At 46.9% G+C, this 27,674-nt stretch overlaps 1 protein-coding gene across 1 annotated transcript in view; it reads left to right on the forward strand.

Moving 5' to 3' along the window:
* Window positions 1–540: 540 nt before the first annotated feature.
* LOC144756359 (uncharacterized) overlaps window positions 541–27,674 on the forward strand; it is a 139,352-nt gene continuing 112,218 nt past the window's right edge. The window contains exon 1 of the mRNA XM_078646120.1: window positions 541–680. The gene's annotated coding sequence lies outside the window, so the exon portion shown is untranslated. The remainder of the gene's footprint in view (window positions 681–27,674) is intronic.

Consider the following 27,674-nt stretch of genomic DNA (forward strand, 5'->3'; position numbering starts at 1 on the left):
TCCCCATTTGGCGTCGTCAGGTCAAGGTACTCTAGCTTCCAGGTTTGGAATGTGTTACTGTTCTGGGATGTGCTTTCTATTACTGTAAAGCTTCTATAAAATAAACGAATACCATTATCAGATTTACCAATATCAAACATTCACCTTAATATAACTAAAGCCTAAATTCTTAATAGCAAACTCACTTTTCACACATTTCCAGAATCTTTATAAAACAAATACTGTATTTTTACATCAACATACAGCAGGTAATTTGTGCAAGTCCTTGATTTACTGTTTGCCTTGCTGTCAATGGTTTCCACTGTTCGATTCTTAAAAGTTCCATGTAAAACAATGTTTATTTCACAAAGTTCCACAAAGTATTCTTGTAACAAAGGGTTTGAATCACAATGTTTGTGGGAGGTATCTTGTTCCAAATTGTCTGTACACGAATCCAGAAATTGCTGTCAAAGTTCTTTCAGGTAATAAAAAGTTTTGCACTTACTTGTTGCTGGAAAGCGATACTGATCAGTCTAACCTTGTCCTCTTTCTCTTTTGCAGGTCGACTGTTTTGGACAGGAGAGGAGCTTAGGCAAGGAGGAGCCGGAAACCGGAAGAAGGAAGAGCCAGCAGCCGCGCCGTTGAAGCCGATGAAGGTCTGTAGAGAGCAGAAGTGCCAGCGCCGAAGGATCTGTTCTCAGGTAAGCGGGAGGTAGAAGAGCACAAGCACTGGGTGAGGCTCGGGGGCTGCCTTTTATAGACAGGGCTAGGTGTGGTTCGAAGAGCTGGGTGTGGTTCGAAGAGCTGGGTGTGGTTCGAAGAGCTGGGTGTGGTTCTCACATGCTGCACATGTTCTTGAAAGGTATGCAGAGCTTCAGTTATTATGCAAATTAGTTGAATTAACACATGGCCTAGGGAGGGGTGCTCTAAAGAAGCCTTGGTAAAAGCAAGGTCCAATGTGTAAACAAGACAGCAATGTCCAAACTTGTGAGTACATTGAGCAACATACACAGAAGCCTAAGGGGGGGGGCTGAGATAACAAGAAAGGCGTTCAATAGTATGTTTAAAAGAGAGCTATTACAGAGACCACTAGTGCAATGAGAGGGGACATGCTCTTTGCTGTGCACAAACCCTAACACTGGCTCTCCAAGAAGGGATAAAAAACTAGGCGGAGCAGACATACTCTGTTCTGGCATTTCCTTCACTCAAAATAATAAATTACCATAAAAAATTTAAACAACAAACTAATATGATATGTTAAAATAATTGTCTAAAATAATAAAATGCAATAAAGTCCATATAATACAGGTATGTGCCTGTTGAATCTGTTATGAATACCACAGTACTCTTTTCATGCAGACTGAATGAAAGCAGGATAGTCCTCTTTCTATGTAGACTGACAGGAAGTATCCGGAGACAGAATAGTCCTCCTTCTATGTAAACTTTCAGAAAATATCTGCGTTGCACCCGATGTTCATCACAGCCTCCAAGAAGAATTTCTGGTCTCAAGCTCACATTTCCAGGTAAAACTTCAATTTATTTCCTTGCTTATGACTTATTTCCTTGCTTATGAGAAACTAAAACAATCATGCAGCTCGTGAAGAAATGTAGCTGGCTTAATGATCCGTGACTGCTCTTGTGACTGCTCTCTTTTTAAGCTTGTACAGGAGAACTAATGGCCCGTGTCTGCTCTCGTGGCTCTGCTCGTGTTAAGCATAACTTCGCTATGAACAATACCTTATTAGCGCATGTCACATTTCAAAAGTAAACAGCGTGCATTAATTGTCATCGATTTGGATGATTTAGATGAATAAACTGCACGCAACAGAAATATGCAAAATAGACCCGATATAAGTCACAGCAAACATTTACATGTACAGAGAAAACTGGAACAATCAGACGTGTTTCAACATGGACGTTCATCCAAATCTTCCATTTGAGCATTGAGTCTTAAAATTTTGTAGTGCTTGAATAAACACTAATTGCAGCTGTTATCCTTAAATAATCTTCTCTCTCTCAGGTTAAAGGATTAATAACTTATAGTTCAGTTGAATTCATTGGGCCTTCTTTCATTAGCGTTGTCAATCCTTATACAAAACTTTTCCAGTGGTGGAGGTTAATTATTCACAGTGGCCACCTGCACAACTAGCGTGAGTCCCTCGTCGCCAAAAATGTTATTAATGACCAGACAAATATGGTAGTTCCATTTTCTTTATTTTCTCAGTATCTTCTTTACATGTTAACCTCCAGCAGTTCCAGGAAAAACTGTCATTCACAAAACTAAGACATGACATCACTTAAAAGAACTTTCATGTCCATGGAAAAAAAAGAACATCTCCACAAATACTTTTGTCAATTATATTGTTAACCATTATATTGTGTCAGTGATCCCAATTTTGGCCAGTTGAAGGTGAGATCTCTGAGGGTGTGGAGAGGGACCAATTCAAGTGGTGTCTAAGGCCAAATTAGGAGAGTTTGAAGTATAGATGACCCACTGGCTGTGTCTGGAGTTGAACTCTGAGGAGTGGCTGAAAATCTCAGAGAATGCAATAAGAGTCTTTTGAGGTAATTTAAGTGCAAGGCTGATTTCTGTGGTATAAGTTGCTGGTTTTAGACAACCCTGACACCCTAGTCTCCAGTAGGGCATTTTGTATACCCCATGAACAAATGTGCATCATGTTGCTTGATTAGTTACCAAGTGATTTCTCTGGCTCACGTACTCCTTGGTTTCTCGCAAATACCATTCAGGTGAGAGGTGATTTTGTTCCATTTCAGAGAATATAGCAGTCAATTAATACCAAGAAATGAGGGTGACATCCAGCTAATCAATATCTTAACCTGTAGCGCTGAGTACACCGTGAAACCAGAAGACATGTGTCTGCTGTAAAAAGATAGTCACTCTCATGAAATTCAGCATGTTGACAACTAAGAAAGGGTATTTTTAGTAGAACTAGAAAGGTAGAAGGTATGTTAAATATTAGTGCACAGTGAAATATGAGGCACTCCTCTGTAGCAGCATTTAAGAGTCATCTTCCTAGATTATGATACAAAGCTAGTGACCTTTTCAGAGGAACAGACATGGTATATTGTGGAGAGGTGGAAAGGGTTAATCCATCTTTCATTTAAATTCCATAAATGCAATGGTGTTGTGATGGAGGGGGGGCAGATACAAAGGGAGGATGGGGTTATGCCCTGTCAATGCCTGCATGCCTGTAGATTTGCTCCTCACGATTGTCTGATTGGGCTTTCTCAGAAGGCTGGCTGAAGTCCTCTGGGGCGGTGATCCAGTGGAGCACCAACCTGCTGACAAGTATCAGTAAATCGCACATTCGGGCCAATAAACCACTCTCACTTAAAGTATCCGGTATTTATTTACTAAGCCCTTTCTTACTCATGGATCTATTAGTTGAGTTTGAGTTAATAATTAACCACATTAAAGCATCTACCTATTTTATTTCATTGAATAACCACAGACTCAGTTTAAGTTTAAAGTTTTATCTGAATTATTTTAGTGAATCAAGTAGAAATTACAGTGTTAACTCCATCATTCTGAAAAGGTAAGATTCAGTTGCTTAACTTAGTCTATAGAATTTAAATGACGAGTACCTCAGGAAGAGAGGACAGAGAGAAAAGGCACATTGACACAATACAATTATATTTACCTACGATGGTGTGAGATCAGACTCCTCTGGCCAAGAGTTGGACCCCACGAATTAACAGGTAACAGGTTCAGGACAGAATTTGGACAGGACAAGTCACCTCATCTGGATTCAAAGCCAGTGTCAAACCCCTCTCAGATACTAGTTTCCCTCCTCGACTATCTTCCGCACCCCGTTCCCAGTTCCCTCACATCCTCGGTCCTCTTCCGCACTCTCGTTCCTAAATTTTATTTTAAAAATTCGAAGTCTGCTTTCAGGTAAATCGATCAGCAATTGGACAGCATCTTTAACTCTCAGCGTGCTGGCAGCGATCCGCCTCTTCATTTAGCTAACTATCCCAATTATACCTTTTGTTGGTATGTTCCACCCCCAAATGTTTCAACTTGTGTAAATTGCAGGGGTAGGTGGAATTTGCGTAGTCGCCCTACGCAAAGCTCCGCGAAACAGTAAAAAATCTCAGCGAGCATGCAAAAGTTTTGAAAACACCCGGTATTGCTTCTTCCACCCGTTCACAGTGCTTTTTTTCCTGTTCGCAAATGCTGCTTGCGGGCTCGGGGAGAAATATCTCGCGAACATGCATTTTGAAAGGGCGAACAAGCAAAAAATTCGGCTAAGCTGTGCACCGCGGAATTTTTGGCATGCGAAATTACCCAAATCCCGCAAATTCCACGAGCGGAACGGAATTTATGGCCCAGGCCTAGTAAATTTGACATTCTGATTGGACAAGCCAAGGGAATGATTGTCAGACCATACTAAATCTATAGAGCATTGTCTTATGTTCCCGTCCTTTTAATTTGTTTCACATAAGCTTTAGTCCCACCTGTTTCTCATATTTATAACAACATTGTATATCATTTATACATTGTTCATTGAGTCTTCAGGATGTTCCATCATATTTCTGCCTATGAGAAAAGATTGTCCTTGATCAGGTTCCAAGACTTGGGATCAAGACTCCAGGGTTTCTTCCTAATGCAACAGCGCGCCTTACCCACGTGGGTTTGAGCCTCGTCTCTCAATTTAGGCCAGATTACAAACTAGCAGATGATTCAAAAAGACAACAAGATAGATTCAAATAAAATGGTGTCAGTGTATACCACTTATGTCTACTCTAATCCCTTTTAATCATAATAAATCGTTATGCATTAGCCCTTAATATAAAACACAGTTTAGTTTTAAGCTAAGCAGCGGCTTAGCATGTGAGTTCTGAAGCGCCCATTTTGTATGTTAATGCGCAGAAGCAAATCTTTCCCTCCCAGCGTTATGGCATCATGCAGTTGGCACATGCGTAATTTGTTTCCCGCGATTTTAGCGCCATTTTAGTCTCAGTCCAATTACTTGTTTGTAGACACATAAGCAAGCTTCCCCTGCTTCTACATTGTGTACGTAGTTCGTGTAAATTAGTATAACAAACATTTATTAATACTTTATTATGATTATATGAAAGGATTCATCAGTAAGTTGCTTATATGCAAATCCTTGCTCCATCAGGGGCAACTAACTATGGGGCCTATTAGGATGGCGGACGGAAATGTGTCCCGTCCGCCATAGTCGCGGCAAAAACACTCCCGACCGCACCGCGGATAATCCGCGGTTGCGATTAGTATAATAATGTCAAGAAACTCTGACCGCGGCGGACGGATCACGTCAAACACCGTCCGCGGCGGACGGAGCACACCAAAGACCGCCGCAAGCGGACGGTACCAAAGAAACACCCTCCGCCGCGGACGAACGTGACCGTGGGTACATTCACAACCGCCGCCATACCTGCGGAGGCTCTGTCCGCGTGATTAGGATAACGCCGCCATTCCAACGGAACTCACCACCTTCCTCTACCGCAGCGGAAACAATGTATCGACAAACGGAGTATGACTGCGGAAGGACCACACGAACACCATCCCTGGCGTCAAACCGATTACAAAATGGCAGACGGAAGTAAATAGAAAACACACTAAACAGGACACCCACCCACCTGAAACACCCACCCCAGCAACTACACGCCCCAATGACACCCCCCCCAAGCACCAAAAATTGCACCTAAGTCACCACGCCCACAGAACACCTGACTGGCAACAATCATTGGGACACAACCACCACACACAGTATAAAATGAATCCCTCCCACAACCACAATCCTTTGCATCACAGCATAGCTGCAAGCAAGAGGCAGAATACCACTAACAGCAGACACACAAAAACACACATACAACCTGCACACAAACACACCCACCACACAAACACCCACAACACCATCCCTACACACCACACACCTGCACATCCCACCCCACCCCACCAACACCTTGCACATCACACACCATGGCACCAAACAAAAATCTGAAGTTCACAGACAGTGAGTTGAAGGTCATGGTGGATGAAATCATCCGTGTCGAACCACATCTCTTCGGTACCCTAGTCCAGCAGACCACCGTGGCAACCAAAAACAACATGTGGGACAGGATAGTGACCAGAGTCAATGCGTCAGGGACCGTGCCACGCACCAAACACGAGATCCAGAGGCGGTGGCACGACCTCAAGACAAGGGTGAAAGGCATCAGGGCCAAGAACCACCTGCGGGCATACCACACTGGCGGCGGCACACCCCCGGAGCCAATACCATATGCAGAATGGGAGAAGAAGGTGCTGGGCATACTGCACCCTGAGAGCCTGGAGGGAATCGAAGAGGGACTAGAGGCTGGTAAGTACAAACCAATGACCACTATCACACTGCCATGGTCTGCCTTACACAACTGCCAAGACACATCTCCCAGGATCCAATCCATGCATGTGGGCCACATAGTCACCCAAATGTGAAGTCCTGGGCTCAAATGCACCCACCATGACCAAACACAAATGTTGCCTCCTACGTTCCCAGGCTTGCATGTTTTCAAAGCAGCCAGCACCACAACTTCCAACAGGCCCCCATGTCTACAAGGAGGGTGGTGGGGGGGTGTGAGAGGTGGGTGGGGGGTGTGAGAGACCAGCACTACAACTCCCAAGAGGCCCCCATGTCCACAGGGAGGGTGGTGGGGGGTGGGGGGGGTGAGACCAGCACTACAACTCCCAGCAGGCCCCCATGCCTACAGGGAGGGTGGTGGTGGGTGGGGGGTGTGAGAGACCAGCACTACAACTACCAACAGGCCCCCATGTCTACAGGGAGTGTGGTGGGGGGTGTGTGAGAGGTGGGTGGGGGGTGTGGGAGACCAGCACTACAACTACCAACAGGCCCCCATGTCTACAAGGAGGGTGGTGGGGGGTGTGTGAGAGGTGGGTGGGGGGTGTGAGAGACCAGCACTACAACTCCCAAGAGGCCCCCATGTCCACAGGCAGGGTGGTGGGGGGTGGGATGTGTGAGAGATCAGCACTACAACTCCCAACAGGCCCCCATGTCTACAGGGAGGGTGGTGGTGGGTGGGGTGTGTGAGAGACCAGCACTACAACTCCCAACAGGCCCCCATGTCTACAGGGTGGGTGGTGGTGGGTGGGGGGTGTGAGAGACCAGCACTACAACTCCCAACAGGCCCCCATGTCTACAGGGAGGGTGGTGGGGGGGTGTGAGAGGTGGGTGGGGGGTGTGAGAGACCAGCACTACAACTCCCAAGAGGCCCCCATGTCCACAGGGAGGGTGGTGGGGGTGGGGGGTGTGAGAGACCAGCACTACAACTCCCAACAGGCCCCCATGTCTACAGGGAGGATGGTAGGGGGTGTGTGAGAGGTGAGTGGGGGGTGTGAGAGACCAGCACTACAACTCCCAAGAGGACCCCATGTCTACAAGGAGGGTGGTGGGGGGTGTGTGAGAGGTGGGTGTGGGGTGTCAGAGACCAGCACTGCAACTCCCAAGAGGCCCCCATGTCCACAGGGAGGGTGGTGGGGGGTGGGGGGTGTGAGAGACCAGCACTACAACTCCCAAGAGGCCCCCATGTCCACAGGGAGGGTGGTGGGGGGTGTGTGAGAGGTGGGTGGGGGATGTGAGAGACCAGCACTACAACTCCCAACAGGCCCCCATGTCTACAAGGAGGGTGGTGGGGGGTGTGTGAGAGGTGGGTGGGGGTGTGAGAGACCAGCACTACAACTCCCAACAGGCCCCCATGTCTACAGGGAGGGTGGGGGGGGTGAGAGGTGGGTGGGGGTGTGAGAGACCAGCACTACAACTCCCAACAGGCCCCCATGTATACAGGGAGGGTGGTGGTGGGTGTGAGAGGTGGGTGAGGGGTGTGAGAGACCAGCACTACAACTCCCAAGAGGCCCCCATGGCTACAAGGAGGGTGGTGGGGGGGTGTGAGAGGTGGGTGGGGGGTGTGAGAGACCAGCACTACAACTCCCAAGAGGCCCCCATGTCCACAGGAAGGGTGGTGGTGGGTGGGGGTGTGAGAGACCAGCACTACAACTCCCAACAGGCCCCCATGTCTACAGGGAGGGTGGTGGGGGGTATGTGAGAGGTGGGTGGGGGGTATGAGAGACCAGCACTACAACTCCCAACAGCCCCCCATGTCTACAAGGAGGGTGGTGGGGTGTGTGTGAGAGGTGGGTGGGGGCTGTGAGAGACCAGCACTACAACTCCCAAGAGGCCCCCATGTCATAGGGAGGGTAGTGGGGGGGGGTGTGAGAGGTGGGTGGGGGGTGTGAGAGACCAGCACTACAACTACCCACAGGCCCCCATGTCTCATCCCAGAGCAAGATTGAGTCCACCCACCATTTGCTGACCAGTGCATCTCCTCCTGCAAACTGACAAGTAGATAGAAATCTTCACAGGGGGAACATCTAATAGCAGGACAGGACCACAGATATCCAAGTATTGCCTTCCCATCTCCACGCCACCATATTGCCCTGTACTGTCAACCACAACAACATGATGACAACAACAACCATGTCCTGATTCCCTAGTGATTTCTAATGTTGGTACCAAAAACATGTAATGTCCACAGCATTGTTTCTGAAAATCTTGTCCCTCAGGTGATCGCAACTTGACCGGCGAAAGCAGCAACCCCCAGCACCAGTCGCCCCCCTCACAGCCCGGACTCTCTAATGACGATCCCATTGACAGCTCGGGTGCAGAGGACGATGCTGGCCCAAGCAGACTCCCAGGGCCATCATGCTCCCAGGACATCCCGGCCTCCACCACCTTGGCCAGTGACATTGATCCACATTCTGTCCATCATTGTTGTGTTTGCAGTGTCACAAGACCAACACCTGCCATTGTGAGCTGTGCAGCTACCACCACCACCACCACCACCATCACCACCACCACTCCTGCCTGTGCCACCCTGCCTGACCCATCGCCCGATGATGGGCTATCGACATCCCAGGCTAGCAGGGAGAGTGTGCGGGAAAGGACACAGGTGAGGCCACGGCTCACAACCAGGAGTGCAGTTGTTAGGCGAGGTCGGGAAGGAGACCCACCCCATCCTGGGGCCGAGACCCTGGAAGTCATCGCCAGAGTCCATGCATCCTATGAGCCGTCGCAGGCACAGGCCGATCGGGCCCACCAAGACTCGCAAGAGAGCAGCCAGCTGTTGCCGTCCATTGACACTCGCATTGGGCAAATTGTGGACCTCATGGGCCAGCAAACTGCTCTGTGGAGGGATTGGTTATCCCGCGCCACACCACCACCCCCTCACCCAAGTGCCCAGCGGGACAGGTCACCAACACCACCGCCACCCACACCTGAGGCCACGGACAGGGAGGTAGCCCCTGACCAACCTGCCCCCACAGCTGTCTCCGCTCCGGCTCCAAGACGGAGGGGCCGTCCGAGGCTGGATCCAGCTGAGAGCAGTGGAAATGCCCCATCTACCCGCTCGAAGAGGGGCCGCCAATGACTTCACCCTCCTTGAGCCTGCCATTCACCCTGCAAACTATCCTGCCCCACAATGCCAAGCATTGGCACACGTCTGTTGGACTAGGTGGACATCACACAATGTGGTGTTCCCATGGTGTTTTCATCTGCCATGACTTAACTCTCACTTCCCCCCAACACCTAATTGTAAATATGCACCAACATCAATCCACAACCTGTAAATAAACACCACGTAAACACTCTATGCTGTGTGACCTCCATGTTTTAATCACATGAGTGTCTCATAATTTGTCGTTATTAGGTGCAGGGATCAATGTTTTTGAGAATCATGCCTCTGTGGGAGTGACCTAGGTATAATGAGAGAACAACAAACACAGGTCATGAAAGTGATTCACACCCATCACAACACACTGTACTGCAACATCCCACAAACCACACTCATCACCAATTAAGTGGATCACAGGACAAACATCAGGGAGCTTTACATATACACCATCTACAACACACATTTGCAAACAGAACATACCAGAACAGGCAGCATAGACACACCACATCCACACTTCACCAGCAAACATACATCACGCATTGTCTAGCTGCACAAGAGGTAGTTACTCACATTCAAGGAAAATAGCGATCAATGAGCTGACGCCTCTGGTCCACACCTTCTTCCTCACCACTATCCTCATCAGTGGACATGGGTGGGATGGGAGGCGGAGCAACCTGTTGGTCTTCAGGGTCCATGATCAGTTCAATGTTATTGCGCAAGGGCAGGTTGTGGAGCATGCAACAGGCAATCACGATTTTGCATACTTTGCATGGTGAGTATGGCAGGGCCCCTCCGGTTTTGTCCAGGCAGCGAAACCTAGACTTCAGCAGTCCAAAAGTATGTTCCACCACTCTACGTGTCCTCCCATGGGCATCATTATAACGCATGTCACCAGGGGTAGTAGGATTCCGTATGGGGCTCAGCAGCCAAGGCCGGTTTGGGTACGCAGAGTCACCTACGTGGGTGGATGACAGACACAAATATCATTACCAGGATTGGTGGGAACACCATGCCACACATCACCACAATTGTCCTCACAGCATACTCACCTACAAGCCACGCACGTTCTGGACGCAGATTAGCCATCAGTTGGGGAACAATGCTGCTCCTCAGGATGTGAGAGTCATGTGCGGACCCTGGAAATCTGGCACACACATGGGAGATGATGTTGTCAGCCAGGCACACCACTTGCATGTTGATCGAATGGTAGTGCTTTCGGTTGCGATATACAGGTTCACGTCCCTGGGGTGGAATGAGACCAATATGTGTGCCATCAATGGAACTCACTACGTGTGGTCTGGGCCAGGGCATAGAAGTCCCCTTTGACTGCTGCCAACTCTGCTGGCCGTGGAAAATGGATGTAATCATCCTTGTAAAGCATCATGGCATTCAGAACATCCCACAGTACCATGCTGAACATGGATTGTGACATCCCCCCGGCATGTCCGACTGTGTACTGGAAAGTGCCAGTTGCAAAGAAGTGAAGTGCCGCCATCACCTTTGCTGTGGGTGTAATAGCTCCTGGATATGTCCTGCGTGGCTGCAGATGAGGTGACAATTGGGCTACAAGCTCCTGCAATCTACGTCGATCAAGCCGGAATTTGCAGGTCACCTCCTCGTCAACCATGTCCTCCAGCACAGTGTATGGTCGATGCACATTTGGAGCCCTCCTGTGTGGGAGTAGATGGTAGCAGATGTCAATTGACCAACAACGCATAGCTGTGCCACACTATCACATCTTGACCAACACAACACAAATAAGACATGTTGCAGACAATGATTATATGTGTGACGTGACCAATATATAATGTAATACAGATAACTACACACACAATGTTCACCCACAAACAACATCATGTGTGCAAACATGTCCAATGTAACATGCACACATGTCGAAAGAACTACCAACAACACATGACTGAGGGCCCAAATGTGGACAAGCGTCACCACAGACACACATGCACGTGCACACACAACACCAACATGGAACACACCCTCCTAGTCTTCATGCACCCATGACCCCACCTACAATGCTGGGCATCCCCACATGACATGCATGGGCACACAACAGGCAACACACAAACGCATATACAGAATGCATGTATACCCCCATCATTGTTACTTGCATACACAAACAACACACTGACAACAGCTTCTGAATGTGGTTACACACCCTTGATGTACTGTGTACATGTGTACAAATGGAAACGTGTGTCCGCCAAACCAAGACGTCAACAGGTCGCCATGCACATCTGACGCAACTTGGGCGCCCATCAATAGCCTTTGTTAACCACTGGCAAGGTCAATAGTATGAACACACATGGAAAAAACTGGACATGAAAGACACACGTGGCCACGGGCCATTGACTTCACATTATAATTCTTGCAGCATTCTGGACATGTCCTAACACACATGTACAACTATCAACATTACATGTGTGCGGAGACATGCAGTGTGTGTACATACGCCATGTGTGGACGCCTTCCACCAACACAGAAGTTGATCGTTGATCCTGCAATTGTGCATGACATATGCTGTATGGTCAAGGACCATCACGGTCACACCCCGCAAAACGCATGTGTGTACTACCGCGACGGTGCATCATTTGAAAATAATCACTCAGTGGCGTCGCTATGGTGGTGCACGCATTCCGCGGGCGTGGTGCAGGCTAACACATACTTTTGAATATGCAATTCGAAATGGCAGTTGATACCCCCCTTACAGTCACATTGCAGCACCCACCGCAGACCGCCGGTCCTGGCCGGTCACCCACCGCCGGGTGCTGGCGGTGGGTGAACGGCCTGTGCATTGAGGTCACCATGGCATGGATGGCCCTGGCCGGCCACCCACCGCCGGTCCTGGCTGGTCACACACCTCCGGCCCTGGCCGGTCACACACCACCGGTCCGGGCCGGTCACCCACCGCGGGTGCTGGCCGGTCACACACCGCCGGGTGCTGGCGGTGGGTGAGCGGCCTGTGAATTGAGGTCACCAGGGCATGGATGGCCCTGGCCGGTCACACACCGCCGGTCCTGGCCGGTCACCCACCGCCGGGTGCTGGCGGTGGGTGAGCGGCCTGTGCATTGAGGTCACCATGGCATGGATGGCCCTGGCCGGTCACCCACCGCCGGTCCTGGCCGGTCACACACCGCCGGCCCTGGCCGGTCACACACCGTCGGTCCTGGCCGGTCACCCACCACCGGGTGCTGGCCGGTCACACACCGCCGGGAGCTGGCGGTGGGTGAGCGGCCTGTGCATTGTGGTCACCATGGCATGGATGGCCCTGGCCGGTCACCCACTGCTGGTCCTGGCCGGTCACACACCGCCGGCCCTGGCCGGTCACACACTGCCGGTCCTGGCCAGTCACACACCGCCGGTCCTGGCCGGTCACACACCGCCGGTCCTGGCCGGTGACCCACCGCCGGGTGCTGGCCGGTCACACACTGCCGGTCCTGGCTGGTCACACACCGCCGGCCCTGGCCGGTCACACATCGCCAGTCCTGGCCGGTGACCCACCGCCGGGTGCTGGCCGGTCACACACCGCCGGTCCTGGCTGGTCACACACCGCCGGCCCTGGCCGGTCACACACCGCCGGTCCTGGCCGGTGACCCACCGCCGGGTGCTGTCCGGTCACACACCATCGGTCCTGGCTGGTCACACACCGCCGGCCCTGGCCGGTCACACACCGCCAGTCCTGGCCGGTGACCCACCACCGGGTGCCGGCCGGTCACACACCGCCGGTCCCGGCAGGTCACACACCGCCGGCCTTGGCCGGTCACACACCGCCGGTCCTGGCCGGTGACCCACCGCCGGGTGCTGGCCAGTCACACACCACCGGTCCTGGCCAGTCACACACTGCTGGCCCTGGCCGGTCACACACCGCCGGCCCTAGCCGGTCACACATCGCCGGTCCTGGCCGGTCACATACCGCCGGCACTGGCCGGTCACACACCGCCGGTCCTGGCCGGTGACCCACCACCGGGTGCTGGCCGGTCACACACCGCCGGTCCTGGCCGGTCACACACCGCCGGCCCTTGTCGGTTACACACCGCCGGTCCTGGCCGGTGACCCACCGCCGTGTGCTGGCCGGTCACACACCGCCGGTCCTGGCCGGTCACACACCGCCGGTCCTAGCCGGTCACACCGCCGGCCCTGGCCGGTCACACACCGCTGGCCCTGGCCGGTCACACACCGCCGGTCCTGGCCAGTCACCCACCGCCGGGTGCTGGCCGGTCACACACCGCCGGGTGCTGGCGGTGGGTGAGCGGCCTGTGCATTGAGGTCACCATGGCATGGATGGCCCTGGCCGGTCACCCACCGCCGGTCCTGGCCGGTCACACACCGCCGGTCCTGGCCGGTCACACACCGCCGGTCCTGTCCGGTCACCCACCGCCGGTCACCCACCTCCGGTCCTGGCCGGTCACACACCGCCGGTCCTGGCGGTCACCCACCGCCGGGTGCTGGCCAGTCACCCACCGCCGGTCCTGGCCGGTCACACACTGCTGGTCCTGGCCAGTCACACACCGCCGGTCCTGGCCAGTCACACACCACCGGATGCTGGCGGTGGGTGAGCGGCCAGGACCGGCAGTCTGCGGTGGGTGCTGCAATGTGACTGTAAGGGGGGTATCAACTGCCATTTTGGAATTGCATATTCAAATGTATGTGTTAGTCTGCTCCGCCCCCGCGGAATGCGTTCACCGCCATAGTGACGCCAGTGATTACTTTTCTCAAATGATGCACCGTCGCGGTAGCGCGCACATGCGGTTGCCGGTGTGTGACCGTGACGGTCCGTGCACATGTAGCCAATGGAAACTAGTAACGCGGGGCGCGTATGCGCATTCAAAAGATAGCGGAAGCCGTGCACCGCCACACCAGGGCCAGTCATTGGCTCTTTTTGAATGAGGCATCCAGGGAAAACCAATTGCTGCAGATGTGTGCCACTGATATGAGCTCAGGGCCCTATATATGTGTGAATTTCTGCAGCACACATTCACTGCTTTCAGCCACTGCTGCCTGCCACCATCACCTCGACCTCCTGCTGCTGAGCTATCCAACAACTGCTGCCTGGGACCATCACCTCGACCTGCTGCTGCTGAGCTATCCAACAACTGCTGCCTGCGACCATCACCTCGACCTGCTGCTGCTGAGCTAACCAACAACTGCTGCTGTAGTGCCACAGTCCTGGACCTTGACATGCAGACAGTGCAAGAGATCTGGTCTCGTCCCTTCACCGCAGCGGAGCTGGATGTCCTTGTGGACGGTGTGCTCAGCTTCTATGAACGGCTCTATGGTGCCCCCGGACAGGTGGTAAGTGCAGTGGGGAACATGTTGGTGGGCATGAGGTGGTCACTGACTCCTGGCTTCTGCAAGCTTGGCGGTGTGCTGTGGGACCTTCACATGTGTTGTACTGAGCATGGCTGCAGAAAGATACGTGTTTCTACGATGTTTGTGAATTTCAAACTGTCTACTGACGTACCCCTCTTGTCTCCCATCATGGTAGGTCAAGCTGCACCTTCGCAAGTCCGTGTGGAGGACCATAGCACGTGATGTACGGGCAGTGGGGGTGTGCAATAGACGACACACACACTGCCACAAGCGCTGCGACGACATATCCAGGCTCAGCAAGAATGTTGCGGAGATGACACTGGGGATGATTCCAAGATCAACCCGTCTTGCCCGACGCACCATGACCCCTCTAATGCACCGTATCATTGCTGTGACGCATCCTGACCTGTCTGCCCGGCTGAGAGGGGATCAACAGCAAACTAGCGGTAAGCAGACTGTATGTGTCTGTGACTTGTAAGTGCATGCATGTATTGGTGCTCAGACACAGTAGTGACATCCGTGGTGCGTTTGTTTTGCTGCAATTGCATGTTGGTGCCATTAGCTGAGTGAGCGGTAGCATCCATGTCCGCCAGGTGGACATACCAGTTGCTTTGTAGTTGAGGGTGCCAGGACATGCCGTTGAGGTCTGTGGTCCCATGGCATGACATGTGTGGTGGTCTGCATGCACTTGCCCTGTTTGTATGATGTACATGTTTCACAGCCACCCCCGGTTCTTTGATATGAGGATGTCTGGTAAGGGTGGGTCGTGTGCAGGATGGGTGCTACATGTTATTCGACTGTAAGGAAAGTTGTGATTTTGTAACCTTCAGTACGTGAATGTGGCACTTTGGTAAACGTCTTTTCTCTCTCTTTCAGCTTTGGCAGAGGGCACTGACCCACAGACGACGGAGATGAGTGGTGGCAATGCATCCTGATCCGAGATCACACACACGCAGACTGACACTGAAGAGTGCAGCCCCGGAGAGGGGGGCAAACCCGTCCCTGAAGACTCACATGTGGAAACACCATCGTCCTCATCTTCAGACAGTGTTGGTGAGTCAGCACTGTTGTCACAGACAGGGAGTGGGCAATCAACACCTTCAGTCGGGACACAGCACACAGGGCCCACACTGCCACCAACTGCAACAAGTACTGCTCGTGCTCGCCAGAGTAGGGGGAGCAGAGTTGCCTTCGGTGCAGGCACCGCAGCCCCTGCCCATGTGACACAAAGTGCACTTTGTGCTGAGGCTGTTGATCTGCTGCGACCGCTGTGTGTAGGGCAGACCAACATGATCAATGCATTCCAAGACCACGATAGGAAGTTGGGGCAGGTGGTGGCATTCATGGAGGGGATGCATGGCGATGTTGCTGGTCTCCACAGAACAGTTCAGTCATTAGCAAACACTGTGTCTTCAGCCATTCTACAGTCGCATGGACAGGGTGCTACTTCTGTTCCCCCATCCACACCACTTGATGTATCAAGGGAGAGTGAAATTTCAGACCAGGCCTCATTTTCAGGTTATTGCACTAGAAGCAGCCACAGGCAGCAAGGCAGGGCACAGAGGGCACAGACACCATCCCCTAGGACAGGGAAATCTTTCACCGAATACGACGTGAGCTACACTGGAGTTGACACACAGGATCCTCAAGGGGTGTTGGGGGAAATGGATTCACAAGGGGAGACGCTGCTTTAATTTTACACACCTGTGCCCTTTGGTAACACAGGAGACGCCGCTGCAGTTGAGAGTTCCTGCCGCTGCCTGGGGGAACTCTGCCGACCTGCTGAACCTTCTCCTGGGCTGTGCTCGAGCTGACCGGCCGCACATGACCACCACCACTCTACAGCGTAGAGACCAGCACTCTCTACGCGTCGCGGGCGGCGCCGGGCTAAGCCCGGGCAAAGGGCGGGCCATCTGTGGCCGTCCGTGGCAGATCGTGGCTGGGCTGGGCCCTGTCCCTTGATTCCAGTATACAAACGCAGGATTGACTTGGATGTACGCTGGGCACTTAAGGTACATTTATTTTTTGTGCGTTATCCTGTGAAATATGGGCAAGAACACTCCTATGACTACGCGTTCCACCTCAAGACGGAAACAATGTACCACCACTCCTTTGCCAACCCTAACAGCAATAGACAGGATGTTACAGAAGACTATAGGGGTGGTCGTCACTGCTATTGAGAGAACTGAGAGATGGCTCTCGCTGCCCCCTAACATGTGTTTACCTTCTCTTATTACTAACACCTCTGTAACACTGGCAAATATCTCAGACTCCATGCTCATGGATTCTTTTGCAGTGTTCCCTAGGCCCGCAGATACCCATTGTACCCCTCAAATACCATGTACATCTTCGCTAACCTCCCCCTCGGCTACTAGGCTGTCATCAACACCTTCATTACAACCACCCCTTACATCGGTGGAGTCCTCTATTATAAATGACGATGTTATTAATCTAGAGGGCTCGGGAGCCTCTTTATTGACAAATTCCAATATATCGGTTGAACTGCGCAATGAGAGTCCCCCTCAAAGAGAGAGGGGCCAGAAAAGTATTCAGGGAAAACTAATCCTACTGAAAAGCCAACCAGGGGAGTTGGTAAAGATAGACTTAAACAGCAAAAATTAGCCTTTGCCGCTCAGGGACAACATGGGGAAGTGAGCAAGGGTTATCCAACTATGTCTAAGATCAATAGTGGCACTGATAGTGCCACGGTTGATCCGGAAACTCTACCACCTAACCCAGTAGGTTTTATGATATATTTCGAGCAGATGTTGAGATCCTTAATCTTACCACTGCTGGAAAGAACAAAAACTCTTACAAATAAAATAGAGTCCCTAGAAAAATTGGTTCTGGGCAATTTGGACATGTTGAAACAGCTCAATATGAGGGCTTTGGACGGGGACGTAGCAGCCCTTGTTGAAAACCCTACCATAGCTAGCACTGTCCCTAAACTTCCCCAAAAAACATCTAACACAGCAAAAGAAGGGGGAAAGCGTCCAAGACAGCAACTTCTAGCCCTAGATAACAGAGCGCAGGCATCTAATAAAGTCCCCAATAAAACGGTGGAAAGGGAGGTTCTAACAGATAAAACAGGGTTAAACCCTGTAAGAGGCTCACCAAAAAAGAGTATTGACATCCTGAGGGTTAGGCACCCACACATAGACTTACCACCTGAGTCAATGCCTTACACTGTGGTACTGACGGGCGTCCCGGAACTACAGAATAATAGAGAGGAATCCTTTGCAATTTTAAAAAATAAGGTGGTACACTGGCTAAATACACACAGACCGCTTCCAGGACATCTACAAGCAGAAATCATAAATGTTCGTAGAGTGGCCTGGATTGGACATACATATAAAGATCCACCTAGGGATTGTATAAATATAAATTTCAGAGATAGACGTATTGTCAGACACATCTGTGGGTGGAATCCACTCGGAGGGACTGCTGGGATTCAAACCCGGGATCTGTCTTACTTTTACCCATCAATGAACTGTAGGGTATTTAGATCAAACCCCTATCGGCAAGTAGAAGATTGGGATAGACAGGCTGCCACGTTTAATGTCCCAATATTTAATCAGATTGATGTTTTACAAGGGATGGAGGACATTGACTGACTCCCTGATATTATAACCACTCAAAAATCTGGACCATCCATAAACCCAATCAATATAGGTCCTGTCTCTGACATGAGTGAATTAATTGCGATAGAGAGTAAGGATAAAGAAGGATCCACAGATCCCATAAGAAAAGAGCAACCCCCTATTATGTCTAATTATTCTAGAAGTTTAGAAAAAGATCTATCTCGAGAGATTATATTGGAACCTGAGGACACCCCGGGTACGTTAGCCAGTTCAAAGAAGAAGGACACATTGGCACTGGTGAGCTGGAATATAGCTGGTCTAAGGTCTAAGCTTGGAAACGAAAACTGGATTAATCTTGTGAATGCTCAGGATGTTATGTGTTTACAAGAAACCTGGTCTATAGAACCAGATCATGTTAACGGCTTTAGGACCTATTTTTCCCCAGCAATTCGTTCACCCCATGGAAGGGCAAAAGGGGGATTATGCACATATGTCTCAAACATGTTGTCATATACTAACATTGATGTTGTTTTTAATGATAGGTTTTACCATATTCTCCATATGTCCATTGATTCTGAATTTTCCTAGGTTTTAGTAAATTTTTATAATAATGTCCAGTTGGAGGAAATGGATAACACTTTTAAACGATTAGGAAGTCATATAAAAGCCATGTTGGCCCGTAGTTCTAGAGATGTCTGCATAATTTGGGCAGGAGATTTTAATTGCTCCCTATGTGCAAGAGCGGAAAAAGGCACCTGCGGGTATGTGCTTGACAAAGATACTTTTTTGTCCCACTTTGAACATACCAAGTGTGGAGATCATATAAACGAAATCATGTTCGGATCCGATATGGGGTTTGTAAATAGATTGGTCACCCCAGAATGTCCATTTGTCTCCACTTTTTGTGGTAGAGGGGCTACAACAACGATTGATTATATAATCATGACTGTGAGACATGGGGGAATGATACAGTCTTGTAGTACTCTTGATAACTCACTGAGCGACCATTATCCTCTTAGAATTGTACTGCAAAGTACTTATAGTACTCTATGTCGGTTAGGTACTCCTGACGTACAATTGGATAACATCACCTTGTCCAGGAAAAATGGCTATTCCTTAAAATGGTCAAACATAGTCCCTGAGGACTTTATCAAAAAACTAGTGAAGAGCACGTGGCCACAGTTTGAGGCATGTACTGATGTAAATTTGAGGAAGGCGCTGTTGTAAATAACTTCTTATTAATCGTCACACAAATTAAAAAACTTCTCTGGGTTGAAACTAAAGGCCCCAAAAAACCCCGAGTAAGTTGGTTCGATTCAGTGTGTACGAAAGCATATTCAAATCTAAAACATGCATTACACGCGCCAGACAAAGATAAGACGTTAATTAAGGAATGCAGATATTTTTATAAACAGGCGCTAAGAAAGAGGAAAGATACTATAAAACATGCAACTTGGGATGCTCTGTGTGAGGCCTCGTTAAGTCGAGATTCAGCAGCATTCTGGAAAGTTGTAAACTCCCCCTTCTCTAATTATAATAGTACTCCCACAATAGAGGTAGCAATATCCGCACCAGAGTGGGTAAAGCATTTCGGAGATTTATATTCTGCTGAATGCTCGCTAGGAGATCGTTCACTTTCTGTAACTCCTAATATTGAAGAACCCAACTTAAACAATACCCAGGCACATCATGATTTCTCTATAGAAGAAGTCAGCGCTAGTATCAAGGCAAGTTCGAGGGGCAAAGCACCAGGCCCTGACGGGGTCCCGGTAGATCTATATAAAAATGATATTGATTTATGGGCCCCAATCCTGGGTAAAGTTTTTAATTTTACTTTTCAGAAAGAAATGAAAATGTGTTTTGTAAAGCGCAAATAGCTGCCCAGGGGCGTCCAAGCGCTAGAATGGTCCCCTGCATTCGTGGCACGAGTCACTGATAGTTCCAATATTTAAAAAAAGGGGACAGACTTAGCTGTCAATGTTATCATCCTATTTCACTTCTTGACAGCACCATCAAAGTCTTTGGAAGGGTCATTTTAAATAGGCTTCAAATATGGGCGGATGAAAACAATATAATCAGTGATTTACAATACGGGTTCCGTAAAGGGCTTAGTACAATTGACCAGTGTTTGAACTTACACATTTTAATAGAGAAGTATATAAAGGCCAAAGAGGGTCGAATATTTTTAACTTTTATAGATTTAACATCTGCTTTCGACTGTGTCTCACACAATAAACTTTGGATGGTTCTGAGCAATATGGGGGTAGACATATCAATTATAAACTTTCTAAGGGAATTGTAGCAGGACGCATCCGCGAGAATTAGATTTGGAAAAAACGGTGAATGCACTGATTCTTTTGGTATAGGCAGGGGCGTACGACAAGGCTGCGTGCTAGCCCCACTCCTCTTCACACTCTATATAAATGACGTGGAGAAAATTCTTTTAAAGGAATGTAAGGATTTGCCTATGGTAGGAGATAGACCAGTGCCCGCATTATTGTACACCGAGGATGCTGTCCTGATAGCTCGAACCCAATTGGCCATGCAAGCCCTGGTTACCTCCTTTGCAAATTTTATGAGTGGATTTAACTTAAAGATAAATTGCTCAAAAACTTTTACTATGATTTGCGGTGGTGGCACAAATAAAAAGAGGAAAGCAGTTTTTATTGGTACGACCCCAGTTGATTTTACTCCAACTTTCTCCTACTTAGGAGTTTTGTTTGATCACACTGGCAACTGGAACATTACAATCAAGACAAGAAAACTGCTGTATTGTAAAGCCATAATGGCGTTAAAAAACGCCATAAAATTGGAAAGAAGCCTATAGGGGAAATGCTAACTGTATATAAGGCCACTTGTCTAGCAATAGTGACCTATGGCGCGGGCTTGTGGGGGCATGCCAATGTGACATGTCTACAGGTGGTAAAAAATCTTTTTATGAAGTACCTTCTAGGTGTCCCAAGAAGTGTATCCACGTACTCTTGCCACACAGAACTTGGGGAACCATATCTAGTAGATATTTTAAGAACTGCTCTGATACTGTTATGGCATAGAGTTTGGACAACTGATGAATGTGGTCTAAATCGTATGATTTTGAACAATGTGTTAGGCCTAGAAAAGAAGAATAAAATTTGTTGGTTGACATAGGTGAAGAAATTTTTCGAGGATCTGGGAACCATATATTATTTTAATGACCCAACCTCTTTAAGTAATATCTCAAAGAAAGCTCTTTTTTTAAAAAATTTTTTTATTAAGCATTTGTTTCAACAGTCAGCCGGACAATGAACAAAGTAAGTATCACAATCAGACAAAGATGAAAGAAGGATATCATTGGCCTAAAAAAGAAAAAGATAGGACATCACATAATAAATAATACTTCTTAGAAGAGACACGATATCTTATAGGGTAATTCAATTACATTAAACCCAATTAGTTATAAAATCCCATGTTTTTTTACCTTGTGTCCTTTTTTTAGCCCTTTAAGTTTATACATTGCCATTTCTAATCAATATATAGAGAGCAATTTAGATCGCCAATGATAAAAACTTGGGGGTTCAATATCAATCCATCTGGAAGTAATACAGAAACGAAAAACTGACATACAGATAAACAAGAAGGCTTCTTCAGCTGTAGATCTAATACCGATGTGATCCGTTTGAATGCCTAGGATTACTAATTCAGGGGTTAGCTTTACATCAATTCCTAGGCTATTATTAATGAAAGATTCTATATCAGCAGTAAACCGGGAGAGTTTCATACATTTAAAAAACATGTGAACAGAATCAGCCTCGGTCTCATCACATCGGTTGCAGCTATCGCCAGTACCTGTTTTCCATCTCGCTATTTTAATTGGGGAATAATACAAATCAAAAATTGACATATAATGTTGGCTTTGAAGTGAGCCATTGAAAAGAATCTTAATTGATAAATCGATAGATCTTTCTATGTCGACATTCTCGATTTCAAATTTCCTTTGCCATTTGCTCTCTACTAACAAAATATCATCTTCTAATTGATATATAGCAGTAGCGTAAACTAGACATTTTTTTTAGTTTTTTTTACTAATTTCTAGAATAGAATTTCTATTCATAGAACTATGATCTAAAAGGCCTTTAGATTCTAAAAAGCTCCGTATCTGAAGGTATTTGAAAAAATCATATTTAGATAAACCATATTTAACTTGGAGATCTGAAAATGAAATAAATTTAGAGTCTTGGTATAAGTCTCCTAGTACGTAAATTCCAGATTGAAACCATCTTTTAATAATTTGGTCATGAAAAACTGCTGGTAAACTATGATTATTAAAAATAGGAGAATAATAATGAATTTGTTTTAAGCATACTATTTTCCTCCTAATTTGCTTCCAAACAGTAAATGCCGCTAATACTATTTTAAATTTAGTTTTTTTATAGTAACTGGGTTCTATGATTTTTACTAAACATTGTGTTACTTCTTCCCCTAGCAATAAATCATAAACTGACGGATATACTGATTCCTCAATGATGACATCCCTAAAAAGTAGTATATCCATATGTCTTAAAAAAATAAGCGAATAATACAACCGAAAATTAGGAACTCTCCAGCCACCTCTTGTTCTTGGCAGAGTACACCATTTTAGAGCGCGCCTAGAACGATGATAGCCCCAAAGGAACCTGGATACCATTCTATCAATTTTGGTAAAATAGAATGACGAAAATAATAGAGGTATTGTTCGAAATAAATATAAAAACTTCGGAAAAATTAACATTTTAAAATATTAACACGACCAAACAAAGAAATATTTAAATTATTTAACCTTTCTAGCACCTTATTTGAGGATGTTAAGACAGGCTCAATGTTGAGGCGTATAATATCATCGATCTTAGGGGAGATGGTTATCCCCAAATATTGGGCTAGTGAAGCAAAAGCCATTTCATTGGGTCGCCCCCATTCGGAATGAATCAGTTGAGTTTTGGTTATATTTAATTTATAGTCAGAGAGTGCTCCGAATTCTTCAGCTAAACTAATTATTTTTGGGAGTGCCCGTCTAATATCAATGGTGGTAATAGGGACATCATCTGCATAAGCAAATACTTTAAAACGATTTTTACCAATTGTTACAGGAATCATGTCTGTTGCAGTACATAATTTACGAAGATAAGGTTCTAGGTATAACGCAAATAATAGGGGGGAGCAAGGACAGACTTGCCTTGTCCCCCTTGTTATGGGAAACCCTTCAGAATGAGTATCTGTTACCCTAATAACTGCTTTAGGGTGGGAATAAAGAGCTTTTACTGCAGTAATATATAAATGTGGAAATCCCATCCAGGTTAGAACCGACCACAGGAACCCCCAGGTGACCCTGTCGAACGCTTTTTCAGCGTCCAACAGGGCCACCGCAACTGGAGATTCCGAGGCCTGGGCCCAATCCAGCAAGGCTATTATTTTTTTGACATGATCGGTAGTGTCTCTTTTAGAAATAAAGCCATGTTGTCTAATAAAAACCAAAGATGGCATTAAAGTATTTAATCTATTGGCCAAAATCTTAGAGAAAATTTTACTGTCAGCCGTTATAAGAGAGATAGGTCTATATGAACCTAACTCTTCACTGTTTTTACCTTTCTTTTTAAAGATAATTATTGTAGCAGACGACCATGATGCTGGTGGATGGCCCGCGAAAGCAGATTGAAAAATCCTAATCAGTTCTGGCTTCAGGACATTCATAAAAACCCGATAAAATTCTAATGGAACTTGATCCGGTCCCATTGCTTTGCCGGCAGCTAAGCTAAGAATGGCTGTTTCAATTTCTTCCCAAATGACTGTATCTCTTTCTGTTCTATCGATAGTTCAGTTTTATGAATTTCTTCAAGGTATTGTTCGATATCTGGCTCTAATGGTTGGTCAGCTTGATGATAAAGTATTTTGTAAAATTCATTAAATGCTACCAATATGTCGCCCTTCGAGGTTTTCGCATTTCCATTGAGAACAACAATTTTTAAAATCTCGTTAGTCATCGCGCGTTGACGAAGTCTTTGGGCCAGAACTTTCCCTGTTTGTTCACTCAATTCATAGCTTTCTGTGCGATATTGGGAAAAACGCAAAGCTACCTGATCAGCAATATGGGAATAAACTTGACTGCGTTTAATAGATAGGTCAATTTGGGATTCTTCTACATTTTTGTTATTTTTAATATTTTCTGCTAATCGTAATTCTGCTTCTAGGACCATATCACAATCTTTTTTAAATTTATCCCGATTGCATTTCTGTTGAAAATTCGAGTACTTTAATGTTTCGCCTCTTATAATAGATTTAAATGTATCCCAGACTATTGGAATGGATGCCGTTTCATTATTAATCTGAAAGAAATCTTGGATAATGTTTGTCATGAAGAGTATATAATCTTGTTATAGCAACAAGTTCCTCTGAAACGACCAGGTTGATTGCGGGCATAGCCCAATAGATGGCAAATTAAGATTTAGAAGAACAGGGTTATGGTCTGACAGCAATTTAGGAAGAACTTGTATTTTATATTTATCAGAAAAGAACTGGGAGAGAAAGAAATAATCGACAAACAAATTTCCTATGTGGGGCAGAGAAAAAGCTATACCCAGGAACTACGGAATGTAAGGTATGCCACGCATCAGAAAGGCCGTTGTCTATTGCCAAGGACCTTAAAGCCTTAAAGGTTCGTGGTTTAAGGCCTACATAACTAATATTTTTTCTAATATTAAAGCTAGCTTCCAAATGAATGTTTAAATCTCCGCTGAAAATAATGGGAATATTACATAATGCAAGCTCCTGATTTAAAGAATTAAACAACTCGGAATCGTCCAGATTAGCACCATATATCGAATAGATCTTAATCCTATTCTGAAACACTAAAATTTCGGCCGAAGCCCACCTACCCCATTTGTCGGCTGATGTCTTAAGAGCAATACCTAGATTCCGCCTCATAAGTATAGCTACTCCTCGTTTAATTCCTGTCTGTTTAGAGCAGATTAATAGGTCTAATCCCATATTCTTTAAAACATCTCTTTTTCCCAAGAAAAATGCATTTCTTGAAGGCAAAGAATATCAATTTGTAGCAGATATATCATCTTGGCTAGAATACCTCTTTTTTTGCCATCATTGAGACCATTAACGTTAAAGGTACAGATTCTAATTTCCCTACCCATCAGAAAAGGTAGCGGTTAAACGTAACAAATTATCACCCAGACCCAGACATCTCCTGTTATTGCCATATGAAAATGTATTCAATAAACATCTCCTTGCTATCCTACTATCAAAGCTTTTGCTAAGACAGACTAAACTATCTAGAAAAAAAGAAAGCCATACCAAATAAATACCGTAATAAGAAAGCCTTGCTCAGTTCCGACTGCTGTTGATTTACACCCCCACCACCAGCACCCCCCCTCTATCCCCACCCACCCTACTACCCCGCCCACATCCCCAACCCACCTTATGAGGCACAGGGACAGACAGTCCCTGGGATCACGAGCCCTTCCCCCCCCACCTCCCAACTGGCTTGAAGAAAGAAAGAAAAAAAGAAAAATTTCAAGCAAAGAAAAACAAACACACAGATTGACAGCTAGAACCAGCCTGTGAGATCAAATCATCATAATGTCATAGTATCATCAAAGTTAATTGCACTAAGCATGAAGCTATACATTACTATACAATTACGCATTACTATGCATTTTAACGATTAATCATAAGGAAGCTAGGTATTCTTTAGCGACAATTTCAGATACAAAAATCTCGTTTGTCCTTTCACAATAACTTTAAGTTTGGCTGGATTCTGAAGATAAGCTATGGCACCCTTTTCCTCAAATCCAGGGATCAACTGCCTAAGATGCCATCGTTTAGACACGGTTGCCTGACAAAAGTCAGGTCTAACGAAAAAGCTGCACCCCTTTGCAGAACGTTTTTTATCTGGTCTAGCTAAATCAAAGACAGCTTCTCTAGCCAAAAAATTGTTAAATCTAACCAAAATCGCTTGTGGGTAATTGCCTTCTTTGGATTTTGATTTAATAGAAAAAGGAAAACGATGAGCACGTTCGATTACCACGGGCCAGTCCCAAGAAGTAAGTTCAGGAAACGCTGAAGAAAAAAGGTCGCAAATAAATTTCCGAACATCAGATCCACCTAAATCTTCTGGAACCCCTAGGACTCGTAGATTATTCCTCCAAGACTGATTTTCGAGCTCAGTGAGTTTAAAACTAATGTCATCTCATTGTGCTTTAACTTGTGTAAGTTCATTTTTTTGAGCAGCAACTTCATCCTCTAAGGTGGATATTCTGTTTTCAGCCTCTGAGACCCTTACCGACATATCGGTACATATTTTAGTAATGCGACGAACAGCGTTTTTAACCTTTTGGCATGTGGCTTGAGCACGAGCAATCTCAGTTTTAGTATCAGACCGATGTGCCAGCATAGTCTGATATATCATAGAAAGAGTCACCTCTGGATCAAGACTAGAGTCAGTTGTTTCAGAAAGTACTTGTACATTTATGGAACATGGTTGTGCCGATTGATGATCTTCCAAATTGTTAGATTTGCTTCTTGAAGCCGGTAATTTTCTCAACCGGTGTTTCTTGACTGTAATAGTTGAACCGGGCGAGGTCTCACTGACCCCATCATCTTCTTCCTCTTCGACACTACTGTCTTCTACAGGATAACCAGCCCAATCTTTATCCAGGCTTTCATCAGAAGTTAAATCAGACATAGAATAAAAATTTTCATTGACCTCCTGTACAGTCTCATGATTTGAAGTTTCATCAATTTCATAAAGAACGCTAGATTCTACCATTAAGTTAGTTAAATTCCCTTCAGATATAGTCAAGTTTTTGGTAGAAATTTCAATTCCAGGAACTCCATTAGATTCAATGGAAAGGGATACTCCCCAACTAAGTCCGAGATACACGGGGCAGTGACGTCACAGAACGTTGAAACAACAGACACCCGAAACTCCTTATACATACAATCGCAAAATGAGGATAAAAAAAAAAAACTGTATGCTGCACCTAAGAAAGATTTTCTAATTCCACTGTTGAGGATCTTTGAATATTAGAAGATGTAGGCCTCCCCTGTTTCATTTACAGCTTTTACAGACGGAATATATTTGCATGATGATTTAGAAATGTTTCTCTGGAGCAGCAAGAATGAGGAGTCTGGTGCGGGAATAGATACTCTCATGGGCATCAAAACTTGGATTAGTACGCACTGGGCATCCCCGCGCAGCGGATATTAGCGCTGCCGCGGGCTTCAAAAAATATTGCCGCCATTACCGGAGAACCCTCAGGCCACGCCCACTATCAT

The sequence above is a fragment of the Lissotriton helveticus genome, chromosome 5_1 (assembly GCF_964261635.1).
Source record: "Lissotriton helveticus chromosome 5_1, aLisHel1.1, whole genome shotgun sequence".
In the NCBI taxonomy this organism is placed as follows: Eukaryota; Metazoa; Chordata; class Amphibia; order Caudata; family Salamandridae; genus Lissotriton; species Lissotriton helveticus.